Below are 26,998 nucleotides of genomic sequence, written 5' to 3'. Positions count from 1 at the left end.
ATGCTGCATTATTGTTCTATAAATGTGAAGTGCCACATGCAATAACTATTCATTTTAACCCACTAGTGGTAAATGCAAGATGTATATGTTGGGAAATCACTGTGTAACAGCACAAGCGGTAAACATTAGTAATAAATTCACCAGTGTTCATAGCTTGATATTTGAAAAATAGACACTTAAAATCTAAAAGGTCAGCATCTAAATTCAGTCTTGTTAAATAAAATAAAAAATGTTGACATCCAGTAGTTAACAAGGAAGAGAATGCACACATTAAAAGATTATTAAAATGATTGTATAGTGACAGTTGTTTAGTCACTGCTGAACATAGTTTTAAGATGATATATTGTTAAAATGCAATTTACAATAAAGAAAAAAGCTGCAAAACTACTTTCAGCGCACCAAATGAAGACCATTTTAAATAAGCGTTTTACTTTCAGTTTCACTTTCATTTTAAATCAGAACTTGAATGAAATGCCAATTGTTTGACTTTCTTTTTTTTAATGTAGTTCATAGCTTTTGTGGAAAACAAGCACCATATTATTCACGTTATCACGGTCCCACAATAAAACTTATGAATTTGTTGTGGGATATAAAAGAGTTACACTATGAAAGTCAAAATGTTGGAATTAGGACTCCACAGTCAACTGTTTCTCTTATCAGCCAAAGCAAACCTCATTGCTTGTGGTGATAAGCCAATTGATTTCCTGGACGAAGGAAACTGGGGGGGGGAAAGGGACTTTAAATAAATTTAACAGACATGGGCCAATGGATTTCTTCTCTATCTTGTTAACTTACAGATGCACAACCTTGGGTCTCACTGTCAGCTGTCTTTGATGGCAACAACCACACTGTACTGAGAGTGTAGCCAAAAAGTACCTGTCTACATGGAAGGCAGAGAGAAATCAATTAAAAAGGATGCCGATAACGTCTGACATTTCTGCTAACAACAAAGAGATTTTTATCTATGAGATGACTGTTTGAGCAGTGATGGTTTGATTGGACTGTCCTTTTCGACAGCTGATGCTGCAGAAAGGCCATGATTATCCTGCACTGTTAAAAAAGCAAATTATATGACCTCTATCTTTGTCATTGTTTTCATTATAAGTCTAAGGAGCTTGGATGTAAAAGATTTTTTGGATGTAAAATTTACTCTCTGTCTCTCTCTCTTTATATATATCTATATCTATCTACCTTTCTCTCTCTTTATCTCTCTCTCTCTAATGTTTTTGAAAATTCAATATTTAAACTTGATCTAGGAACACTACCTCCATCTTCTCATTTTTTTTTCCCCCATAGTGGATATTATAAACTGTTCTTTTCAAAGGTCTTTTGATGCAAAAGTGCAAATGCTCAGTCCATAGGCATGAGTCCTTTTTTTCCTGAAAAATGGAATTATACAGGGGGAAAAAGGACTCAGGACTCAGTTAACTAAACTGTGGATTCCAGAAGACAAAGTGCTGCATAAATGGTAGGCATTTGTGTGAAACATGATGATCATAGACATGCTTAATTGTTTGTGGGTGAACCAGATGGGTAAAGTTGAAGCAGCAGACATTTCCTAGGGCACACAAATCAAGAGCAACTCATTGCTATATGAGGCACAATGACCCAGGCATACATGCAACATGCCATGTTGAACATGTTTAGGATTTTTCTTTTGTAACAGCAGCAATTGCTTGTCATAAAACAATACCATAGTCAGTAGTACAGGATAAATTCTTGTGTCATTTCGAGACAGATTTCTTTCTTAAAATAAGGCATTCTAATTGTCCAGAAATGAACACTCCATCTGCTTCATTGTCACCCATGAAATTAAATTTTCACAAGACTAGCTCTTAGTTGATAGAAAATGCTTGAGAAACAACAGAATAAAAGCACTGGTACATTATTTCTTTTTACATTGGTTGGTCTTTTCATTTTGGTCAGTTTCCTCAAATATATGCTCCCCATATGGGGTGCAATACTCTCAACACAAACATGAACACTCGAGTGCCAACAGTTTTTTTTTTGTTTTTTTTTGTGTCCCGTTTGGATCTTTAGCCATCAGAATTGTTATCTTAAGGCCAAGAAAGATGCCAAGTGGATTTATTTTACCAAGTGGATCATCATGGCCTTGCCATATTGGTCCATTTGATTGACCTTTATTATAATTATGAATTTATTTTATTTTCAGTTCCTACAAACGGGACAGACATGACTGGGGGATAGGACAGGGAGAAAGAATGAAAGAAAGAGAGGGAGAGAAAGAAAACCAAAGGGGAGAAGAGACGGTGAGAAGGGGGGGAAGAAAGAAAAAAAAAAAAAAAAAAAAAAAAAAAAAAAAAACACCTGGGTCACCTGTATGGAGAAAAAAAACAGAAGAGAAAGCAAACAACAAAGAGCAACATAATAAAAAAACGGCACCATCACAATAAACTAGCTAGCAGTAAATATCAGTAGATACTAAGTAATAAACGATATTGTGCAGCACGCAAGATAGACAGCGCACAATGTGCTTTGAGGCAGCAGCCAAGAAAGCTGTAGTCCGCATCTGTGAATACCCGTGTGTACACCTGTGTGCATACCTGTGTGGACCAGCATGCTTGCATTCCAAAGGTTTCTCCATGTAACGATCTCCTAGGGAGTGTGGGGGAGCCACAGCCCCGTCCTCCAGGGTATGAAGCAGGTATGGAGGAGATCAAAACTCCAGACATCCAGAGGCCCCAGAACACAAGAGACCAAGGAAGACCCACAGAGGGGCAGCCGCGCCACTGTCCCAGTAAGAGCTGAGGAGAGTCCCAGATGAGGGCTCACTCAGCAGCCGCGGAGAAGAAGCCAGGGGGAGTTGCAGTGACGCGCCCGTGAGCTCCGCTGGCAGCCAGCTGTACCTGAGTGACCGAGCCCCAGGCCGAGAGGTCGGGGGCACCCCACCTCCGAAGTGGCCCGAGCGAGCCCCAGGCTCCAGGCCCTGATAAGCAGTCGCCAAGGAGTGAGCCGGTGTGTACCCGGACGCCCACCCCCAGACACAAAGAACCACCAACGCACCGACACCTGAGGGAGTCCGCCACTGCCAGGGGAAGTGGTGGTGGGTGGAGATAGGCCTCCAAACCTTGGAGGGCCTGAGATGTCCCCAGAGAGGTGGTGTCTGATACCCAACCTGAGATATAGACACAGACATACAGGCACACACAGACACAAACATCCATTCCCACCCTCATGCTCTCATATGCACTTACTCCACACATAGGCCGCAGAGAACGGGGGTGAGAGAAGACTCCAAACCTCCCTCCACTCATTGTAGTGTTGATGCATGTGTGTTCTAAGGTGCAATTAAAACCCAGGAGGGCATGGAGCTACCTGCCAGAGAGCAGCATGTAAGCGCATAGTCCCTCCTGCTAGCCCTCAATGTCTACGTGTATTCAAAATTGAGAGGTGGGCAACGACGCCAGGGGTGAGGTGTACACCCTGATGGTAATTTGGACTCCGTGTATCGTGCCCACCCCCAAGATCCTATATGTATGTGTAATGAGAGTGTGAGTAATGTGAATGTCTAAGTTGTGGGATAAAATTGAGGCAGAGGCAGCCAGAAGGGGACAGAGGGGGGTAGCCTCCTCTGCACCCTGGTGACATACCCCTACTCCAAGGCCTTGCATGTGTGGGTGGTTGTGGTGGAGCGGGAGAAGGGAGGCAGCTGGAGATGGGGAGGGAAGGAAGGGAGGGGCAGGTGACCCCTCCCTGGGGCCAGCTCCCCCGCTGACCCCAGTAGGCACTCCCATACTCCGCGACCCGCCAGGGAAAGGGGGTCCAGGCCCATCCAGACTGGGGCCCAGCGCAGCAGCGCCCCCCGGCCCCACAGAGCCCGGGACAGTCCACCCAACCCCACCACAGAGAAAACTGCACCCACCCCACCATCCACTCATCTTCCAGACTACATGAGAGAATAGACGCCCAGGCTGAGATCTTCCTCCACCTCTCCTGTATCTCCCCCTCCTGCAGAGAGTTCCTGGGGAGAGGAAAGCTCCTGCTAGGTGTGACAATCTCCCCCACCAGTTGAAGAGCCCCCCAGGTGGCTCGACGCACCGGCGGCACCCTGCGCCAGGGATGGGCCCCCATGCACCCACCCACCCACAACCCCAGCAACACACCAACCAGGACCCAAGCCCCCGAGGCCCGGTCCGGGTCCCAGCCCAGAGACGGAGCGCCCCCAGAACCTCACGCCCATCCCGGACCCACCCAGGGGCAGACAGGCTACCAGGTCAGTAACCCACGTCCGTCAGCACAGACCCTCCCCTAGCCCCGCTGCCAGCAGCCACGAGGAAACAGTCACCCGAGAGCCAACAGAGCCCCCAACCGGACATGACCGCTACCCCGGGTTGAGCCCCCCAAGGAATATGCCTCCGGGGAACCCCCCGACGCCCTAAGCCTGTCCCTACCCCCACACCAATCACAACAGTGAAGGCGGGACCAAACTATGACCCCCCACCCCCACTAGGTGATGGAGCTGATCAAAGGAGCCTAGAGCGATTGATCTGATGTGGTGGCAGAGGCTGTATCAAGACTAATGTAATCTAATAGATAATTTCTATATTGGTTAGAATTAAAATTGTTTTTATTTTTCCAGTTCATGAGGACTGTTTTCTTGGCTATGCATAGGGCAGTGAAAACCATATGGGCTATATTCTTTTCTGAAGTGACATTATCTAAGCTGCCCAACAAACACACTAAGGGGGAAGTTGGAATGTTACATTTCAGACACTTTGATAAGTCTTCACATATCTCGCGCCAAAACTTCTGCACTGGTGGACAGAAACAAAGAGCGTGAATGTAATTGTCTGGTGTATTGCCTTGACAGTGTGAGCAGTTGTTGGAAGATGTAAAGCCCATCTTGAACATCCGATGACCTGTATAGTGCACTCTATGTAGTATTTTGTATTGTATTAATTGCAGACTGGGATTTTTAATCAATTTAAAGGTTTTTAAGCATACCTGAGACCAGAAGTTTTGGTCTAAACTGACTGATAGATCTGCTTCCCACTTTGCAATAGGAAGGGATATTGATTCATCTAATTTAGAAAGTGTTCTGTATATTTTAGATAATAATTTGGGGGATTTAAGAGTAAGGAAATGTGCCGCACTTGGTGGTGTTTGTACAGTTTTTACAACACCACATTTAAACAGTTTTTAAATGTTGATACTTCATATCAAATGAACTATAAGCATTGTTAGTGTATTTTTTTTAACAATTGTAACTAGTAGGTGTCAAGCATATGACAAGCTTTTTATATCATACCTGGGTACTATATACATGACATTAGCAAATACTGAATCATCACTGTATTATTACATCAAATCTTGTAATGTAGAATACATAGGATGCTTAAATAGGGAATTTGTGTATAAACATTGATATTTGTTCATTTTAGATGTAAGCTCCTAGTGTTTTTACTTTTCCTTCTTATTTTGATCATCACATTCTCATAGAGTTATTAGTAAACAAGACGTTTGCATCTGACTTCTTCATTCTGCCTTTTGTTGAGTTTGTGTTCATGAGGTTTGTCTGCCTGCATGCTTTTGGTTATGTCTCAAAGCATTATAACTCTAATGATGACGTGGAGAAGCATGATGAGAGACAAAAAACATGCTTATGTCTTCTTTACACCATTTGATTTGTTGTAAGATCGGGTGCTTTTGATGATTTCTGTTACCACAAATTTTTGTATTTCTATTAACACTGAAATGGACGTTTTTTGTTTTTAATTGTAATCAGGCCCCATCTTATCTTAATGACCTTATAGTACTATTAGAGCACTTCACTCTCTAACTGTAGGATTACTTGTTGTTCCTAGAGTATTTAAAAGTAGAATGGGAGGGAGAGCCTTCAGTTTTCAGGGCCCTCTTCTGTGGAACCAGCTTCCAGTTTGGATTTGGGAGACAGGCACTACTCTACTCTACTTTTAAGATTAGGGCAAAAACTTTCGTTTTTGTTCAAGCATATAGTTAGGGCTGAATCAGGTGGCCCTGAATCCTCCCTTAGTTATGCTGCAATAGGTGTAGGCTGCTGGGGGATTCCCATGATTTTCTTCTTCAGTCACCTTTCTCACTCACTATGTGTTAATAGATCTCTCTGCACTGAATCATACTTGTTGTTAATCTCCGGCTTTCTTCCACAGCATGTCTTTTGTCTTCCTTCTCTCACCCCAACCAGTCACGGCAGATGGGCCCGCCCCTCCCTGAATCTGGCTCTGCCGGAGGTTTCTTCCTGTTAAAAGGGAGTTTTTCCTTCCCACTGTTGTCAAACTGCTTGCTCATAGGGGGTCATATGATTGTTGGGTTTTTCCTCTCTATCTATTATTGTAGGGTCTGCCAACAATAAAGCACGTTGAGGCAACTGTTGTTGTGATTTCGTGCTGTATAAATAAAATTGATTCAAATTGAATTGTTAGTTTTAAATTCACAATACTTTTGTTGTACTACATACTACTGAAAGCTGATTTTGATCTGTAATCGGATACATGAACTCCACTTCACTACACTTTGTAGTGAATGGAGTGTTATCCAATATTATGGCAGAGAAACAATTAAAATATATAAACAAATAATCACTTCATTTACCACCATTTGAGGCACTTGAATCGTAAGCCAACTACTCACCTGGATTTCAGCCCTCAGCAATTCAGCACAAACTATTTCTGCTGAACTTCTGGATGCATTGCTAAATCCTTCCAAATCTTCCAGCATTGAAAAAACCTCATGTGAAGTGGCTCATGAGCATTGAGGCATCCAGCACAATGCACTGTGATATTTCCATAAGTCTTTTTTTTTTTTGCTCAATCTGCTTCCATGAAATCCTTTTTGATCATGTGCGATCCCTCCTCAGTACCTGGCTGCTGACCATTTTCTACACACAAATGTCCATTTGGAATAAAGAATGCAACCGGCATGGTTCTGCTTAACATTTCCAAACCAGACAAACTGGGCTAAGATACAAGCTGTTGAGCACGGGAAAGCTAATAGTTAAGCAGAATGGTAAGGATTATACAGTCAAAGACAAGCTGCTGTTCTAAACACAATATAATGCGGAGGACAGCACATCTGCTTTTGGTTTTGTTATCTGAGTTATTTCCTCTTGTTCATTCTGGAACCTTGTCTTAGGCTTGTTATTTGCTTTCTGCTGTTTACCAAAGGGCTGTTGTGAAGGAAGTGTCCAATTAGCTGTGGATTTGGTGGCATGTGCTATCACATCAGGGCTCACTGAGTCTCGTGTCATTTCTGGCTTAGTGTGACAGGATGTGAGGACTTCTGGCCAACAGTTTTAAATCACCTCCCAGTCATTACATGTCTGCAAGTAATTAAACAAAAGCAATTCAGAGATTTAGAAATTGTGTCCCACTGTGTGTAATCACACGCAGTGGGACACAATGCAAATATAATACTTTAATTTATTATATGTGACACATGTAAATGCATGAACCAAAAAATTGATTCTTTATTCCATGAATTTACCTTTTAGACCACATTCCTACTTCAATTTTAAATATGATTAATCTTTTTTTTATTAACCGATTAAATATAACATGCATGGCACTGTCATGGTCCTAGGGTTCAGTGCTTTAGTTTTGTTTTTTAGATATTGTCTATTAGTTATTTTCAATTCAAAAACAAGAGTAAAGTTGTAAAGTCTAAAGTCTAATCCACATTAAAGCTCAATGTTTGAGTTGAGTTTCTATAGTCCTGCATTTGGGTCTACATCCTGCCTGCCTCACAGCCATCCCCTAAGAGAATGACAACTAAACCACAGACCGTGTTGAATGCCATAATTTAGGAAAATCCCTGAAGCCTGATTGCTTCAGTTGCCTGAGATTTCAAGCCTGCATGCCTGTGAACTGGCTCTTTCTTTTTCACAATTCTTTGCATTTACTGCAGCTGCAAACCAGCTTCTTGTGGTGGATGCAGCAGCACACCATCTTCTCACCAGCTTTCCAATCACAAAACCACAAAATGGCATGAAACGTGGAGCTCAGCAGCAGAGAAAGATTCACCAGCCAAAGGACTTTAGACTGGGTCTTCAAACTTTGATGCTGGCCTGTCAGAGGCAATGCTGCTCTGTAGCCTTGTCAGCTCTTCATCAGGCCCAGCCTTATCGTTGGTGGGGTTATAGGAAGGAGGAGTGGATCCAGCTTCCAGAAGGAAGCAAGGCTCCTGACTATGTTGCTCCCTTGTACAGCCCTTGGACGGCGTGTGCCTTGCTCAACCCCAGCTCCTTCACATTGTGTGCATTGTGCATCATCTGCATGTCCTACTTAGCAGCCCTAGCCTGGGGCCGCATGACATACCCTGTCATGCGGCCCCAGTAGCATGACCCTGAGTCAGTGCGTCCTGTGTTGCCTGAGCTTAATCCAATGAGTCCCTTGTGAGCTGAGGTCAAGCCAGTGGGCTGAGCCCAGGCTAGTGGGTCCTGTGTCGCCTGAGCCCAAGAGCTCAAGTTTGTCTCCACATGCCAAGAAGACCAAGCCTCCTGAAGGATGCTGCCTGCTCAATTATTGCCAGATTCCTGCCAAGTCATTGAAGGGTTCTTGTTGCTGTTGTCAGTTCTCAGATAAGCCTCCCATGGTATTCCATCACCTTCACCGCTGGACTCCAGAGATTCTCTTTCAGTGCAGTTGTTGGCTTCTAGAGGGTCCCCTTCGATGCTGTTACAACCACCACAGGGATCCCACTTGCTTCGTTATCACTGGCCTCCTGCTCGATCAGATGAGCTCCACCTCAGCTGCTGGTATCCCACCCTGCCTTGTCACTCTGTCTTCTAGAGGGCTTCCATCTTCTTCATTGCTGGCCTCCTCCAAAGCCTCCAGAGGAGTCCCATCGCCTCTTCCATTACCAACCAAGGCGCCTGAAAGCCTCCATCTTCACTGCTGCTGGCATCCTGCCTGGCATGCCGAAGAGCTCTGTTTCCTCAATTGCCGCTTGGTGCCAGCAAGGCCTCCTGAGAGGTCCCGTCATGTCTTTTGCTGTTGGGGGACAAAAGAAAATTGGTGTACAACCAGTCCCTACATACTTCCTGTTTAAAGGGATCTTTTTCCCTTCCCACTGTTGACTGGTGCTTTGCTATAGGGTTGTCTTTTTAATACTTTTTAATATTCACTTTGTAATATTATAGGGTCTTTACTTTACTGAAGTAAAGTTGTAAAGGAGAGTGGGCCAAAATTATTTCACTATGTTGCAAAAGACTGATAAAGGCATACAAAAATTATTACCTCAAGTGAATGCTACTGGTTCTGCAAGCTATTGAATCATGAGATGAAAAAGAATGACTATACAAGAGAGTAGGTTCACGCTATCTTTGGTTGTCTCACTGCAAATTGTTCAGAAGTGACCTCATAAAAAACGTCCCAAGGTTGAGAAACTGTAGGAGTCTGAGTCAGGCACTGTGTACTGCAAGCAGTCATGCAATAAACATTTGTTTTGGGAAGACGCTGGCAGCATTACACTGGGGTGGACACTGATCTCTCAGCATGGGGCCAAAGGGACACATACACAATTTTTTAGCAGGATATTTTCCTCCCTTCTTTAAATACATTTTTTTTTAAAGCTGGTGAATTTCCTTCATCTTATCTCTGTCTGTTTAGGTTTTAAAATACTGATGCTTTCCTTACAAACCTTTCCTTTTGATTCCTTTTTTATGTACACTTGTGCACACGGATAAAAATGAGACCAGAGGTTACCACCTTTTATAAAGTGGCAATATGAACATATAGCCGCTCTGCAATGTCCAATTAAGTTGCAAAACGTCAACTGTTATAATTTCCATTGGTTTTTTATTATAAACACTAACTAACAGTATCATCTATTATTGGCAATGCAAATGCATTCCTTTTAAAATGCATTTAATGTAAATTATTTTTCATTGATTATTCTTCAGTCCAGTCTCAGCATGCTCTCAACGTCACTTGGAATAACTGAAAAACCTATGCAAGGTAAAACGTGGACACACTAGATATTGATTTGATTGATTTTTTTTTTATGTTTACTGCTCTTTGCTTGAAGTTGATTAATCAATGAAGAAATGCTCATGACATGTTTTTAAGCAGCCATACTTTAATTTAGTGTCTAAAATTAAGTGATCTGTGCTGTATGTTAACTTCAACTAATGTATTTGTAATTTACATTGCATTAGTTATTAGAAAAGGTACTCTCTGGATTTTTGAGGTAATGTACATCATTTATGATGCAGTAAAGCAAACAAAACACAAACTAGATGCAGAGTTTGTATTAAACCTCTAAGGAGTTTTCACTATAATCAGCTCTTTAATAGTCCTCAAAAGTAACACTATAAAAAGACAGTTTCAAGTATTAAATTAATCATACATTCTGTAAAAGGAAACTTGTTTTCGTTTGCGTTAATAATATCAAAGAGTTACAACATTTGCCTTGATTTTTGAAGTTGTATGTAGGAAACATAGTATCACAAAAGTGAGTGAGCTGTAGCTACTGTGCGTATTATGAAAAAAATAATAATAGGAAAATTTGATATGATTATAGTCAATGCCAGTACATATGTTTAACCATCAAATGTACATTTGGACACAATGTGGAGAGAAGACCAGAAATCTTTGTCACTAGTGTTCTTGTTGTGTGTGCAATGTAATTGAGATTTGCACAATAGTACTATACCTAAAAGCCTCATTTGGCACATGTATGTCATCAGCTCAGTTCAATGTGCAATCTTGGACTTGTCCTTTGTGGCTGCTTACATTAAGAAAAAAATGCGGCTTGAGCTGATTAACAGCGTAACTGATGATGACTGCTCTCGAATCTGGCTGACTTCAGACTTTGAAATCTACAAAATAGAAATTTGAAATAACTCATGCCAGATGAACAAGTGAACCAAGGTGATAAATTCAGCAGGGGAGCAATGATAAACTGGGTAGGTTTAAGGAAACAAGCAAGTGATTGAACGTTTGATTTCGTTCCACTTGTAGCTGTGGGGCTTCACTGGAAGGAAAAGACATCATGCAGCAGCAAAAAGCATATAAATTAAATAGCCATCAATTTATGGTTTGGGAAAGATAGTTTATCATCTTTGAAAAGCAAGCTATTCATTGGCTCTATTATTTACGTAACAAGGACAAAAAGACTGAGGTGAGTTGAGCCTTGTTGACAGTGTGGCCTTTTGTTCCTGGCGAGGACAGTTGCTAGATTGAATTAATCTGACTTTAGAGCCTAACGTTTATCTTGGTCAGTCATATCTGATCTTTGGCTGTCAGGTGGAGATGGGTTCCTTGAAGAAATAAACTGCTTGCAGAGCTAGTGAAGGATCTGCTTTGTCTGTATACTATAGTGGCAGCATATCCAAATCAGCCAAAAGTGTATGTTTCTCGAATTAGAACAATTTTAGATAATAAAATAATTAAACCTGTAGAAAAAAGTATTTATCCCCATGTTACATGCCATTAGACTAATATGATAAATAATAAACGAGGAACTTAAAAAGATATTTATTTAGAGCTGTTTAAGTTCAAATTATTAATATTGCACCAAAGTCGAATAGAAAACACTCCATTACTTTCCTCCAGTCATATTTTCCATGGATAATTTCCCATTAGTTCACTTCTCTCCAAGAACTTCCCCACAAATACATCAAACAAACAAATGGGGAGAAAAAAAACAATTACAACAACAATTTAAAAAACAAAACAAAACATAAAAACAACTTTCACTTCTGCTGGCACAGTTTCGGTTCAGTACAGTCACTCCACTTTGAAAGCTGTGAGCTGATCCTTTTGACCGTGTCTTTTGCTACCTGGGCCATTTCTAAACCAGAGATCATAATCCTCGAAGGGCCCTCATTAAGTCTTTGCTCCAATTAAGCCACACACATTTCGCCACAGCACAATTGCTTTGTACCACAGCACACAAATCCTTCAACAGTGGATTAGGCTGTTCAGTGGGTGGGATGAAAATAGCAGCGCTGGTATGTCAGTGGAAGAGGTGAGCACTCCTTAAGTGTCAGCAGCCAAGGGAACTATGTTAGAGGTAATATTAACCTAAAAACTTCGTCATAATAGATATGGCCTATTTAGATATCTCAAATGTGGCTTAGCAAGTGGAATCACTAAGCAAGTGCTGCTGAACTCGAATGGTATGTGATTTCCACCTAGCATCAAGGTCATTGAGCCCTAAATGTTTTATCTTTCACTGTTTCATAATCTGTTATTATCCAGTGGATGCATTAATGAACATGGTTAGATATATTGTTTTCACTTCTTAACCGCTTCATATTGTACATTTCTTCCATTTAATAAAGAAAAAAGAGTGATTGTCAGCAAGATATTTCCCCTTCGTTATACTAGTTCAGTCTTTAGCACTGGAACTGCCAAGGGGGTAATTTTGACCATGTTGGCATTTTAGAATTTCTGTGGCTCTGTTAGATCAAAATGCCATAAAATCATATTTCCTCAATTTTCCTAAAAGGGTATTATTCATCAAATATTTAATTTCATGGTATGAGATCAAAACATTAACCATTTCTACCTAGAACCACTGAGGAGGTCATTTTGACCCCATAGAAATTAAGCTAAAACCACTACTGCAACTCTGGGTTGCCTAGCAACATGATTATCAACTATAGTTTGTCAACTATAGTTTTACATATTATATTGGCCATTAAAAAACATGACTAATTTTGGAGTATTATCATTAACTAAGCTTGCTGCTTTCAGCCATTCATGACCAATGAAGCAATGACAACTGCAGATTAAATAGACAGTACAGAAAATAGTAAATATTTGGCTCCCTGCCTTTCTGTGAAATAGAGTGACAAAAAGTCAGCTCTTCTAGTGTGGAGTTATCTTAAAACTGTTGCTGATGTGCATTTTAACATTGTACAGTCAAGTAAGGCACATTCACTATCTGAGGCTGCAAAACTGAATTGCATGCGCTCTGCAAATGCTACTCACTTGTCTTCTCCAGCTGAAATGATGGCGTAATGAGGCATTCTTTGGCAGCTGTTTAGGAAGAAAAAAGATCAAGTTGACCAGGCAAGGAGAAAGATATTGTGCGTATGTCATACTAGTCTTTTCTTGGCTACCATGCGGGTGTGGTAGCTAATGTACTTCCTTGGAGTGACGTTTCTTCAAGTGTGTTTATCCTGGATCGCTGGGCATTTGTGGATGCTGACTCGTTGAAGTCGTGAGCTCTTTCACCATGTCTGCTCTGATTTGTGTTTCTTTTGTTTTATTTCAGACCCTGGAGTAAGTGACCCGTGCATAGAGTCACACTACACGTTTTCCACTGGGTTTCTGTGCTTCTACAACAGCTTATGGACATTTGATATTGGGAAGCTAACAAGGTATGTCACTATAAATCCATGTCTTTCTGTAATTGTGAATTTTGATATAAAAAAAACATTTTTATTTTATAATATAATATGTAATATAATATTTTATAATATATCACAGATAATTAACATGTTTGCTATCCCCAGCTTACACTTAAAATCAATTTTCAGCAGCTTTCACGGTGCATGTGTGGTTTTAGTTACATTTGAACAACAAATTGATGACGATCAGCACTGATCTATGTGAGATTGATCTGACTCTGCACCACCATTATTTAACGGTCCTTAAAATGCGAGGGATTGCTTCTCCCTGAGATTCCATTTTTTATTTATAAATATAGAATAGTGGACATAATAGTTTTAATTTGCCTCACCAAATGTGTTTGCAGTCATGGTAACCCACTGCCATTACATAAGACGTTAAAAGGAAAGGAAATCATCATTGCTAAGTAGTTTTACATAATTTAAAGAATTGCATTTGCATTAGTGGAATTGATTGGAAAATTTCAGTTTCCTTTACAAGCATTTTGTACTGGTATTGGTTATTTAACTTAATTTAAGATTTAAGCCAAACAGGATTCTAGATTTGAATCCAAAATGATGAGATAGTCCAGTTTATGGAAATGCCTGTGTACTTTCAACACAAGACTTACCTCAATAAGTATATGGTATATATAGTATATGGTCAAGATATAAAATATGACATATTAATAATACTGCTTCTGCAGGGAATGACTCTGTGGGTATCCACCACATCTAGCAGTCTGCATAGCCTCAAATGCAAGTGCTGTATGATTCTGGTCAGATCCAGTGTATTTTTTATTTTTTTTTTGGGGGGGGGGGGTTACCATTTGTCTTTGATGTCACTTTTTCAATAGATGCACTAAGAAAAAAAATGGAACTGGTTGGAAATTAATGTGAAGGGGAAGGACTGTGCTGAACGACGTGAGGAAAGAAAATATGTCCCTCCGTACTCCCTTGCAGCCGTGAGGCATAACACAATTAGACTTTAGATTGTTTTTTCCTCCTTCTGCCCATCTGATTTCTGCTCTTGCCAGACTATTCTCTTTCATCTGCTTTATTCCTCTGTATTGTCATAATGTAGCAGACCCTGAGTGCTCTCACAGATCACTGGTACAGCTTATCAGTGAAGTGGTTCTGCTTCAAATTGGGTCCCTTAATTTAGTCTTTCTGCATTCATTCTCAGTATTAGACTTTCAGGCAGAAAAAAGATGGTAGTGGCAAAGAGGTAAGATAAACATACTTTAGGCAGAACATTCTAGAATACTACATGAAAATCTCATGCAGAGTTCGGGAACTAAGGCAATAAAGAACGGTGTGTTTACAGTTCTGAACACTGAATAAGCTGTTTGCTTTTGGAAACAATTGTTGAGATCACCTATTCAGATCTATATGTTTGAGAGATAAGTCAAGGGAAAGGCTTACATCAGGTAAGAGATTAAAGTGCTGTATTTTCTTCCTACAATATCTGCTACTTACATATTAGTGTAAAAAAATAAACTGGTTATTAGCCCTTTTTTTCTTTTTTGGATATTTTTCATTTATTACATGCATATGTAAATATATATTTGGTTTACAATATTACAATTGTACAAGTGTTCATGTGCCTCTCCAAATATATACAATATAAATTTATACACCAGTTAAGAGTCCACATTGGATTTAGTATTAAACTTGAGCATAACATATTTAGAATCCTTTCTTTGCAATTCCTTCTAGTACAATATCCTCAGTAAATTCTAGTAGGACAAAGCGCAGGAAACATCCACATATACATTTGTATACATCTTAAGAAAATAATGTGTTTGTCAATCTTGGTAATCCTGCTAAAATTATGTAGGGTAGAGATTTAAACGTAATATACTGTAGACACTCAGACAGTAATATAGAATAATATAGATCATATAAATTTACCACAGGTTTAAATGTAACACTAAATGTTACATCCAATTTCAGTTAAGTATTTAAGTGAAATTGTCATACTGTGTGGTTGCAGCTGTGAAGTGAGTTCAATGGATTGGCTTGTAATTTTTCCTGGGATTAATGAGTATGTTTACCCACTGGCTACCACACAGAAATGCTCAATTCTCTGACTTGTCAGATTTTGATGTTTTAACATTCCTAGTGCAGCTGTCTCTAAATTTACACATGAAATAGTTTTTAGGCATTACTCATGGATATGAGAGATAAAACAATATTCATCTGTGGCTACACTTTACTAGAATGAACTTAAAGGCATGATTAAGCCATTAAGGCCACATCTGCCAGCCTATTTTTTTTTTAATTTGCACAGAACTCTGTTGTATATTGCTACAGTGGATGTGACATTTTAATTAAGCAAAGGCTGTAAAAATTATTACCGTGAGGTTGCAGAGAGCTACTGCTCTCATCATTGTAGAGACTAGTTGCCATTCAGTCTACCTTTGACAAACTAGAGCACCCGGAAAATTATCATAACAGGAATAGAAAAGGAAGGTGGTGTAAAATGAAATGCATCAGGGTTTTTTTTTCTCCATAAAGCAGTATTACTCTATAGTGTGTACTACATGTGCTAGATAGCTGAGCTTGTACATCAGTGCAATACATTGGCATTAGAATACATTTCAATATATTTCAAAACTTTCTTTTTGCCTTTTTAGTACTGCCTTTAGAATAAACAAGAACACTTAATTTGACACACAAAATGCCAACTTAAAAGACTTAAACACATCATAATAGTTTCTATATTATCTGTGTTTATGAATGCGTGGATGTGAATCTTTTTTTTCTTTGCTTTGCATGAGTAATAATTTATTTATTGCATGAGCAAACCATACCTAATGAAGAATGAAGTCATCTAGGATCAATCTAACATTTGTAACCCAACATGATTTCCCAACAAAAGAATACGAGGAAAATCAGCCTGTTTAATTTTACATAAACACTAAGGACATGTAGATTCCATAGGGTATGGTTTTAAACATAGTAGACATACATGGTAGCACTTTATAATAATGTCACATTATTAGGCACTAGTAAGGTGTTAGCAAGTGCTTAATTCATCATTTATATATCATTACTAATTGTTAGTATGTCATTTGTAAATACAGATATGTTTATCATTCAGTTACTGTTATACCATGTACAGCTATCACTGCTGTAACTACTACTACATCACTGTAGTAGCAGTAATATATATATTTATATTGATAATATATTAATAATTTCTATCTCTTCAGCATCTTGTGTCTGTGGTAAAACTGTTCAAAAGACGATGTGTCCATGTATGCAGAGCCACTCTTAAACACATATACTGTAGTGTAAATGTGTAACAGAGGAGTTTTCAAATCACAACATTGTGGAGACATTCCACTGTAACTCTTTAACCTCATGCTAAGTTTACAGTCAGTGAGCATGTCCATAGAAGGTGCCGTAGCTTTAGAAATATGAATTTGTAAAGAACCTGGAACATATTTACAGTTTGATTTTTAGTTGTGGAAATTGGATGAATGTTTTGTTCATGTTTATAGGGCTATACATCTGGACAAGGAACTGCTTCGGTTAACAGGATAACTCTGTACAGCTTCTACCTTAGTACATGACATGACATCATAATGACACATTATCAGAATGCCATTGTAATGGTACAGATTTTCTCTGACATTTAATAGAATTTCATGAATTGGTTTGATTAAGGGGGGGGGGGGGGGGGGGGGGGTGCTAGAGTGATGGATTTTGCAAAACATTCTCTATACACCCTTGTCAAAACACAGTTTGACTGGTATGGTGAGTGGGATGTGGCAGACAAACAAAGGAGGGTGAGGACTATCTCAAACGGTGATGTGTCAGTGGAGTTGTCTGTTCTGACTAATGTTACAAAGCAAAAGCAGTGAAACACAGTCAGCACTGTGGACAGCTCTGCTCTGTATTGTTTTCTGTTCAGGACCTTGGACAGTTCCCCTGAGATCTAAACACAGTCACAGAGAGAGTTCATTCACAGTCTATCTGCTGGACAGAGACCTTTGTACTTTCTTTTTCATTCAAAAAGTAGCAAATGAACTAATCTGAGGCTTCTCAGTTACCCATTAATCCCTATTACCCAGTGATCATAGAGTCAATGAGCAAACTTTTTGTTTAACTGTGTGATAATCACCTAAAGTAAGCTGTTCCAGAGCCTATAAATTCCTGGTTGGCGGCCAACCAGTTGCCTCGAGATATATTTCAGTAGTAGCAGAAGTGTTCCATTTAAATAAAACTTTAATGATCTGTAGATTTCGTTAATTATTAGGAGCTCTGTCTGCAAGGTATCTTATTAAAACCTGTTTTTGAGTCTAGCTTACATTTCAATTGGATGTCTTTAGGCTATAATTAAAAAAAACATACTAGAATGAAAAGCATTGTCTTTTGATAGGATGTTTAATATTTTGCATAAGTACACTCAGTTCGTACAGAAGGAGCATTTATTGTGAACCATACAAATAAATGATCACAAAAATAAATAAGCAAACACACAAACAAAAAGGGTAAAGATGGAAAAGAAGAAGCATCCCAACAGTGGCAGATTCAGCATAAACCACTGCTTTCATATTTCATTAGTGCAACTCCGACTACCATTGGGTTGACATCATGAATCAAAAATCTTTTTATAGCCTCAGTGTGACAGCACATCTGGAACTATCTGTGTACATGTGACTGCTTTTTTGTTACAAATTATACCTCTACAGTTCCTTGATTGGACAATTCAGTGAAAGAACACACAACAAGCAGTTAAACCGAATACTTAATGAACCTATGTTTGTGTTCCAGTATTGTGTGGTTTAAGGGTTTTGAGTTTTTGTATGTATGTGAAATATCAGTATTTATACACTTAAAATGATAAGTATATAAAACATTACTTTCAAACAGTGTATTTATGAACAGCTAAAGCTGATCGGCAGACTACCATTAAATAAGTGAATTTTTCATGTACTGCAGCCTGACATTCCTTCCAGAGATGGCACAGAGATACTTGCTTAGTAATAAGAAAATAATGCCATCCCATTGCCTGCTTACACCTTCAACACATTCCTTTTTTTTCCTTTTTAGCATCACTACTGATGTAAATAACATTGCAGTCAGCATCTAGGTAGTGCTATGGAAAAGGAACACGTGTAAATGGAGTAACACTTTTTTTAGGTGGTAAAAAGTCTCCAGATATGACCAGACATACAGAATGTGTCAGCTAGGTAGTACAGTTCCCAGGAAGAGACAAAACCGTCGAGGAACACTGATCAATACTGTAAGATATAATGAAGGCAGGGCAGGAGCAGAGGATGAGAGATTATTTCAAATGTAAGGGCTGTTCAGCAAGTGAAGTTCTATAAATTGGAAATGTCCTATGAAAGTTTTTAGCTCATATATTGGACCAATATATGATGTTTTGCTGAATTATGTTTTTGTGAGACGTCTTGAGTTATCAAGGACAGTAGACATAAATTTATATTTTAGGCCCGGCTGGTGATTAGATTCACTCATCAAGTCTAACTTTTATAGTGTCTGGGGGGGGATCAGTCATGATAGTTCATTAAAGATCTACTTACATCTTGTTGGATTCAGTTGGCTAAATCTTCAAAGAGCAGCAGCACAGGTCAGCTCATCACAGCTTGTGATAATCTGACCTGTAGAAAAATCTACTGGAGCTCACAAAACAAGTTACCATGTGACTTTCCTCTAATTCATTCTTTTCCCTACATTGCACATCTACACCCGATCTTAAGATTTCCCCACTATCTTCCAAATCCCGCTTTAACCCCTGGTTATACAAACTGTCCAATAGCAGAGTTTGAATGACAGCACAAGGTCTTCATGTCAAAGTAATTTTTCTTTCACTACAGCGCTGCATGTTTTTCCTTCCCTTGTCTGTAAATCAACACCATTATCATTTTTCTCACAGTCAGAGCCTTACCTTGAGTCTGCTGAATCATGCTGTGTACACTGTGAAAGACTGGGGACTGCATGCATTACATGAAAAATTTCTCTGGGAGAAAAGTTCAAGAGACAAATTTTGAGGTTTTTCAAACCCTGACAATACATGTCCTATGGGGGGGAAAGTATGAAGTTTCAAACATAAATACATTTCACATTTTCTCCAACACTCAGGAATAAATTTGAGAGAACACCTTGTTCTGCTATTCTGTTATGGCTTGTTCTTGTGAGTAAATACAATTCACTCTGTGATGTGGATTACTGAAAATGCATGAACACTTTTCTTTTCCAGGATTTCTACAAGAAAACACCTGGGTAATTTACCTCATTTTCACTTTTTATTATTTTCTGTGGAAAGTTTATAGATGTCATAAGCCCTTTCTGTCATGTAAAAAAAAAATCACACTGACAGTAAACACTATTTAGATGTCAAAAATTAGATGTCTTAATCATCAGCTAATTTTGTGCAAACTTTTTGTTTTTGTATGTGTGAAGAAAGGAGTTCTAAAGAACATAAGTGCTTTGTTATTGTTGTGTTAATTGCAGCATTATCATTACATCCATGCACAAAATTATCTATTAATTTTAGTCAAGCAAGTATATGTATTTGAATTGATTTTTGAAAGAAAGAGACCCTTTCAAATTTTAATTTGTCAGTTTTAAAAGTTAATATTTGTTGCATGTAGTCCTGAGTTTAACTTGTCCATAAATATCAGGATCAGTGGTTGTAGAAATGTTGCAATATTTAGTTTCTTCCTTGTAACATTAGAATTTCAGTGGATAACCTCTGTCATTCTCCGAGACTTGTTATAAAGAGATTTTGTGTGTAGAAATTCCCTCTTTACACATGTTCATAGATCCAGAAGATGATGGAATTGAGTTCCCATATTGATTTGACTATAATAATGCAAGGCAAACCCTTACTACCAGTTCCAGCATCACCCTCTTCTGTCCTGTTCATTTTCACATCTGTCATGGCTTTTTTTGTGCATAATGTGTGATTCATATGTGGTTTTTCTATATCTGTGTTTTGCTGGGGTTGTTTTCATGAATTTCAGAATACCAGATGGTCCACAAATTTAGGCTCCTGTTACCTTGTTTCTTTTTTCATTCATGCTTCTAAATGATTAATTATTCTCCACTATTGGCATTCTATGCAATAGGTGCCAATAGGTTTGGCATTGCAGCTGGAGATTAAAAGTAATTACAGCAGTAGCTTGGCACATTATTATTTATAAAATTTATATTGGAAACTTTGGCTGTGTTGTATTAGATTCCAGAACAACTGACTAAGAATTTTTTTTTTTTTATGCCATTGTCAGTTTTGTTGAGAGTGGCACTGACACAAGTATCACTGTTCATTCAGATTGTTCAAGATCAAAAGTACATTACAGTAACTGTAGTATTAGACAGTATTTCATCACATATATTAGGTCATCAACCTAGGTTTTACCACTCACTTCAGACTTTGGATCTGAGGTAGGAAAAATGTTTCAGCTGCTTTTTGCATGTTACAGGCCATTTAACTATCTTCCTCAGTATCACAATGTTCAGAAAGAACATCAGTGAATTTTTTTGTGGCTTTAAACTGCAAATGCATTTTATTTGCCAAATGTTGTTATGATTTTTCAGGCTGGTCCCATCCTAACAGTGTATTCAGCCAAGGCACCTGTGCTGGAAGACCACATAATATGAACTCTTTGTGTGCCTCTAATATTTGAGCATGAAATTGTGATTAGGTTTCTCCTTTTCCAAGTAAATAAATTGATGCTTATGCTGTGATTCACTATTTAACATAATCTTCACAATAACTGCAATTTAATCTCTCACCGAGCTGTGGTGCAAAGAGTGCTTGTATCTCCTACTATGTCATCCGTTGATTCGCTTCCACTTATCCTTATTAGAGTTACGGGGATGGGGGCTGGAACCTATCCCAGCTACCATAGGGCGAGAGTTGGGCTTACACCCTGGACAGGTTGCCAGTCTGACACAGGGTAACACAGAAAGACAGACAACCATTCTCACTCACATTCAAACGTATGTGCAATTTAGAATCACAATTTAACCTAACCCTATTAATTGCATGTGTTTGCACTATGTGACGAAGCTGGAGTACCTGGTCATAACCCACACAAATATGGCGCCTATTCAAGATGGTTGCTCAGGCCAGTGGACAAATGAGTATCATGTTTTTAAAATTAATTAATTATTAATTTAATAATTATTTTTTTAAAACCATGATAAGAAATAAATAAATACTCACTCAGTTCCACTCTTATCTCAGCCACAAGGAAGAGATTTAGTGTGAGGTGGGAGACCATTCTCTTAGATGCTGTAGGATGTATCTCACAGCCCAGTCTGTAAAGAAATACAGAGGAGCCCATCAATGATGTCTTTGAAAGATTACCATGAAGATAGTTAATAACATTGCACAGCATGTCACAACGGATGGTTTATTGATGGATGCTAGAGAGGCATTTTGAAAACAACATGGTGGTGAGCAGTTGTTTTACAAATAGGACTGCATGGAGAGCATCTAAATGGAAGAGATGGGTCTATTTGGGATATTGATTTTCTTCATATTTTTACTATAAACGTCTGGTTTAGGCAATCACTGAAATAAAAAAAGAATACAGGATCATATACTATTTCTGATATAAAATTCCCATAGGAGAGAGACTATTTCAGTAAGTACTGATGGAAATTATTGTTGTCCAATATTGTGTCCAGTGCTGGCCAAAGGGAAAGGTACGATTGTAGCAAGATCTGACAATATTTGTGTGCTTCTAATGGAAATGATTCTGCATCAACCATTGGTAAGGGGTGCAGGAAAGGTGTCTGTAAGGTGTTATAGGTGTTACTTCATACTATATTTAAAGGCATCTTTAAAGTAGGCTTCAGTCAGTTCCTTAAATAAACCCATGATGCAGTAGATTCCACAATCTAGTTGAATGCTTTCCCGCACTGCTGTCGATTGTTGATCTGATTTTGAGCTGTGTGACACTTTGTTGATTTTATCGTGGCGTTACCTCTTTTTTTGTCTTGTGATTAGATCATCACATCTTCTGTGTTAGTGAGCACTGCAGTTGACCTGTTACTTTCCAGATTTGACTTTGTGGAACGGAATAGAAAGGATACTAGATTTTTCATCATACTTTTCATTGTCTCAAAAACAGACATTTCAGGTCCCATGATTACTTCTCTCATGAGAAAACAAAGCGCCACTTTGGTGACGGGACACAAGAGTGTGATTATGTGCTCTTGGGGTGCAAAGGGACATGTTTATACTAATACATTCTGACACGAGATATGTTTGCACCAATTTTTCTCACTTCTTCCTTCATTTGAAGTTTTTCTGTGCCTCACCCTGTTCTCAATTTATTCTGCCATTTCCTTATTTATTTTCCTCAATTTCTCCGTACTTATATGTCTGGAATTTGTATGAGACACATTATTTGCATTAGTGGCTGTGCAGAATAAAAAATGAATCCTATTTTCTGGCTGGTCTGCCTCACCCTTGTTTGTTCCCTGCCCTTTATTTCTTTTGTTTCCTATTTTGACATTATTTGGCCAACTTGTTTGTTGTCATACCCAGTTTGTTCGACTTTGTGTTTGTCTGCCTTTGTATTTGTCTTCATGTTTACAGAGAGAGAAGATGTATTTGTTCTCTTGTGTTTGCTTTTACTGTTTAGTGAGGAGGTTTGCTGCTGCACTTGTAGAGACCAAACCAGAGAGAGGAGCTGTGTCTTTCTCAAAATGTTCCCATCTCCTGTTATACATGGAATTCCACTGAGAGGAAAGTGTTTCTGAATAAATATATGTGCTCATCTAGAGAAGGTATTCAGAGAAATAGCAAAATACATGCAGTCTAATATAACCCAATACAACAGTTCTGTATTAAATACTAGTGTTGTTTTATGTACTTCATAGTGTTAAAAGTAAAGGGAATAATAAAGTATAATAATAATAATAATAATAGTAATAATAAAGTCTATTTTGAGGAAATTTGTCAGTAGACTGCAGTGTGATATTAAATCACTAGAATATGCTACAATACCAATATGTTACACTTTTAGCAGTTCTTCGTGAACATCATACTTAATACAAGGCAATTGCTGCTGTTATGTAGTTCCACCCACCACAGAAATACTTTAAAATCTTTAATTGTTGGACATTTAACAGTTTTGATTATTTTCTCATTGCTTTAGAAGTGAAATGTTACAAATCCATGGCAGCATATGAATACCATCCAAATACTTCAGTCACTTAACATGTTTAAATAGGTCCAGGTTGATTCTGTGAGAGTCTCCACTCTGTTGCATGCTACAGTCATGACCAAAGGTTTTGGCATTTACAGAAATGGTGTTTGTTTATAATATAGTAAAGAACAACTACAACTGTTTCAAAGACTTTACTGGCAAAAAAGAATCAACGATGGCTGCACGAGTGTCCTCCAAGGTAACCATTGTTAGCCCAGGAAGACAATGATTTTTATACTACAGCACCATCAACGGCACTGCTGTGGAGAGAGTGAGCAGCTTCCGGTTCCTTGGAGTACATCTGGCTGAGGATCTTATGTGGTCAGTACACACAAACAAAACAGTGAAGAAGGCGCAGCAGCGCCTCTTCTTTCTCAGGAGACTGAAAAGATTCGGCATGAGCCCCCGCATCCTCAGGACCTTCTATCACTGTACCATTGAGAGCATCCTCACTGGATGCATCACCACCTGGTATGGCAACAGCACCGCCTACAACTGCAAAGCTCTCCAGCGAGTAGTGCGGTGCTCTGAACGGATAATTGGAGGTGAGCTTCCCTCCCTCCAAGACATCTACAGGAAGCGCTGCCTGAGGAAAGCGGGGAGGATCATCAAGGACTCCAGTCACCCCAGCCATAAACTGTTCAGACTACTTCCATCAGGAAGGAGGTTCTGCAGCATCCGGTCCCGTACCAGCAGACTGAGAGACAGCTTCTTCCATCAGGCCATCAGACTGCTGAACACGTCATAGACACCTCAGCTTCACTACTGGAACTTCAACATTATGCACTCCACACTGTATATAAATGCCACTTGTTTTGCACATTTTCAACTCTGTATATTTTATATATTTTATTATTATTATTATTATTATTATTATTATTATTTTTTTTTTTTTTTTTTTTTTTTTTTTTTTTACTATTTAATTTGTAAAAATGTGTATACACACACACACACACACACACACACACACACACACACACGTAGGAAAATATTTAGTATACACATCCAGAAATGCATACACTATTATATATTGCACATATATTTATTAGTTTCAGGTTGGCCATTCTTGTATTTTGCTCGTTTGTGTTGTTGTGTTTGCACATCTCTGTTGCTTGTGGGGCTCGCACACAAGAATTTCACTCGCATGTGCTGTGCCAGTGTGCCTGCACATGTGATGTGACAATAAAAGTGATTTGATTTGATTTAATAAGTCTGCTCTTAAAATTCATTGCAAACGGTGGTGTGACTTGAGCTGTTTTGTATTCACTCACACTTTCCGCTGTGCTAATGAAGTGATACAGAAATTCTATTAGCTGATCATTTAACATCAGGGCCAAAATGCAGTTAACTTTATCACAAAGACACAATATTAACTTTTAAATGGATGGAGCTCTTTGGAATTCATGAATATGCTTCAGGTCGTTCTGCACAGTAATTTAAAAATATTGAAGCAGCAGAAAAATTGAAGTTTGTGAAAACACAGTTTTGGTCATAACTCTGCCTGTGTATGTATGGAGAATACTTGACAGAGTGCATGACTGCATCTTCAAAGCATGCCAGCTTGATTGGTTGCACCCTGTTCTTGTCCTATAATGGAATCATTGCTTATATGATCTGATGACAAAGAGGCAGTTGAACTGATACCTAACCATCCCCAACTCATAAGAATAGAACTGGTTCTGCCTAAAGCCGCTAGCTAACCCACTCATTATTGTTATTGTTAAGCCTAATCTGGGTTGTAAAGTAGTCCCCTTTTCCCTCCCAGTTTAGGCAGAAGTTTGGTGAGGCCAGGTATTTTTTTTTTGTCTCCAGAGCTCCCCACTAGTGGAGAGACTTAACCCTTTAAGACCTACCATAGAACCAAGTCCGCCAGGGCTTATATCATAGTTTTACATGCTGTAGTGCCATTTTTTAGAGCATTTCAAGTTGATATACATCAATACAACCATTATAGCCCAAATTTTAATAATATGTATGCATTAAGTATATAATAATTACATAAATTGCAAAAAAGTGCAATAAACTACAAAAAAATTGAAAATCGTTTTTGCTTTTTTAACATATATTTCTAGTTAGAGAAATTTAAGAGGCTTATCCCTCAAAACTGTAAATACAAAAAAGTTGCACAAAATAGTTTCCCACCACAGGAAATTTAGTTTGAGTGTCTTCATAGTTTTATTTTTGATATACACCAATTTTTATATACTGCAAGAAAAACGAAAATAAATATTATAGTGCAAATTGGCAAAAAGACAGCATATGCATCAAAATAAACTATTTCCAGCAGTGCAATATGAGTCCTAAGCATCCGAGAAATGACACAGAAAGTCATAAAGTCAAACATAACTTTTAAAAACACCATATAGGCTCATGAGGCCCTGATGGTAAAAAACTTCATTTCCGCAAAATGACATCACTTCCGGTTTCGGGCAGGACATGGCGGACATGCGATAGTTCGCCCTGATGGACGTAGGAAGTGTTACGAACAGCTGATCGGATCAGCAAAGCGTGTTTCTGGAATATTATGTTTTTGTTGCTGCAAGTGCTTTTTATGCAGTTTTTGCAAAGCTATATGTGGAAGGAAACTGTGACCTAGGACAAGCTGAAGGCATAAGCTGTAAGTACAACTCCTCCGGTTTCATATGCAAAAAAGATTATTGCGCTAGCTTATGTGGTTGCAGTGCTACCGGGATTTAAAAGTAGTTACGCAAAACAGAGCGTGCCCGCTCCGACCGGCTTTAAAGGGTTAAACAACTTGGAGCAGGGAAGAGCAGTTGAACTGCAAAACTAACTACATAAATATCTTGGAGCTGAACTGTCCTCCTCACTGTCAAATAGATCCAACCAGGGATGAGAGGTCATCATACCAACATCAGGACAGACAGCACAAGGACAACAGCCTACATCAACAGGCAGCAAGGTCTAGGCTACCCCCATCTCTGCAAGATGTCAGCTAAATTGTGGCAGTGGACTGACCCCCTGTTTTGCACTCAGAGCAGGACCTGTGCCATGATCATTCAGCGTCAAGGCAGACATAATACTGAAAAGGGGCCAAAATCCAGGAGATTAGACCATATTTGTCATCTCTTTAGAAAAGCTGCCTTGTTGCCAAAAAAAAAAGAAAGACGAATCACCGTTCTAGTTCAGGAGAACTCTTCACTTGTGGTACTTGCACTGTTGGCTCAGCAAGGGACAGACTTTGGGCATTGCCAGAACCTGTATTGAGGAGGTATGTGGGTTCAGAGGATAAATGCTTATTGCTGGTATTTGCTCCTGTTCCAGGTTTAGAAACAAGACCGTCTTTGGCTTAGCGTTTACAGCTTGTAGGCCTTGACTTGGTTGCCATTTAAATAGGCGGAGTAGTCTGTTTGTTTTTACAGTCACTTATCAGGGTATTAGGCTGCAACATCTCCTCCTGGGGTGTCTTCTAGACAAGCTATGACTACACTGTAACCTTGGT

At 39.0% G+C, this 26,998-nt stretch overlaps 1 protein-coding gene across 1 annotated transcript in view; it reads left to right on the top strand.

Annotated features, from left to right (window-relative positions):
- lingo2 (leucine rich repeat and Ig domain containing 2) overlaps positions 1-26,998 on the top strand; it is a 234,005-nt gene that overhangs the window by 62,975 nt on the left and 144,032 nt on the right. Inside the window, exon 3 of the mRNA XM_085415455.1 lies at positions 13,222-13,327. The gene's annotated coding sequence lies outside the window, so the exon portion shown is untranslated. The remainder of the gene's footprint in view (positions 1-13,221; positions 13,328-26,998) is intronic.

This window comes from Rhamphochromis longiceps, linkage group LG2 (assembly GCF_057381845.1).
Source record: "Rhamphochromis longiceps isolate RC_006_pf linkage group LG2, R_longiceps_female_GT1.1, whole genome shotgun sequence".
Classification (NCBI taxonomy): Eukaryota; Metazoa; Chordata; class Actinopteri; order Cichliformes; family Cichlidae; genus Rhamphochromis; species Rhamphochromis longiceps.
The sequence above is the reverse complement of the archived record's forward strand: the minus strand, read 5'-3'. Positions and strand labels throughout refer to the sequence as shown.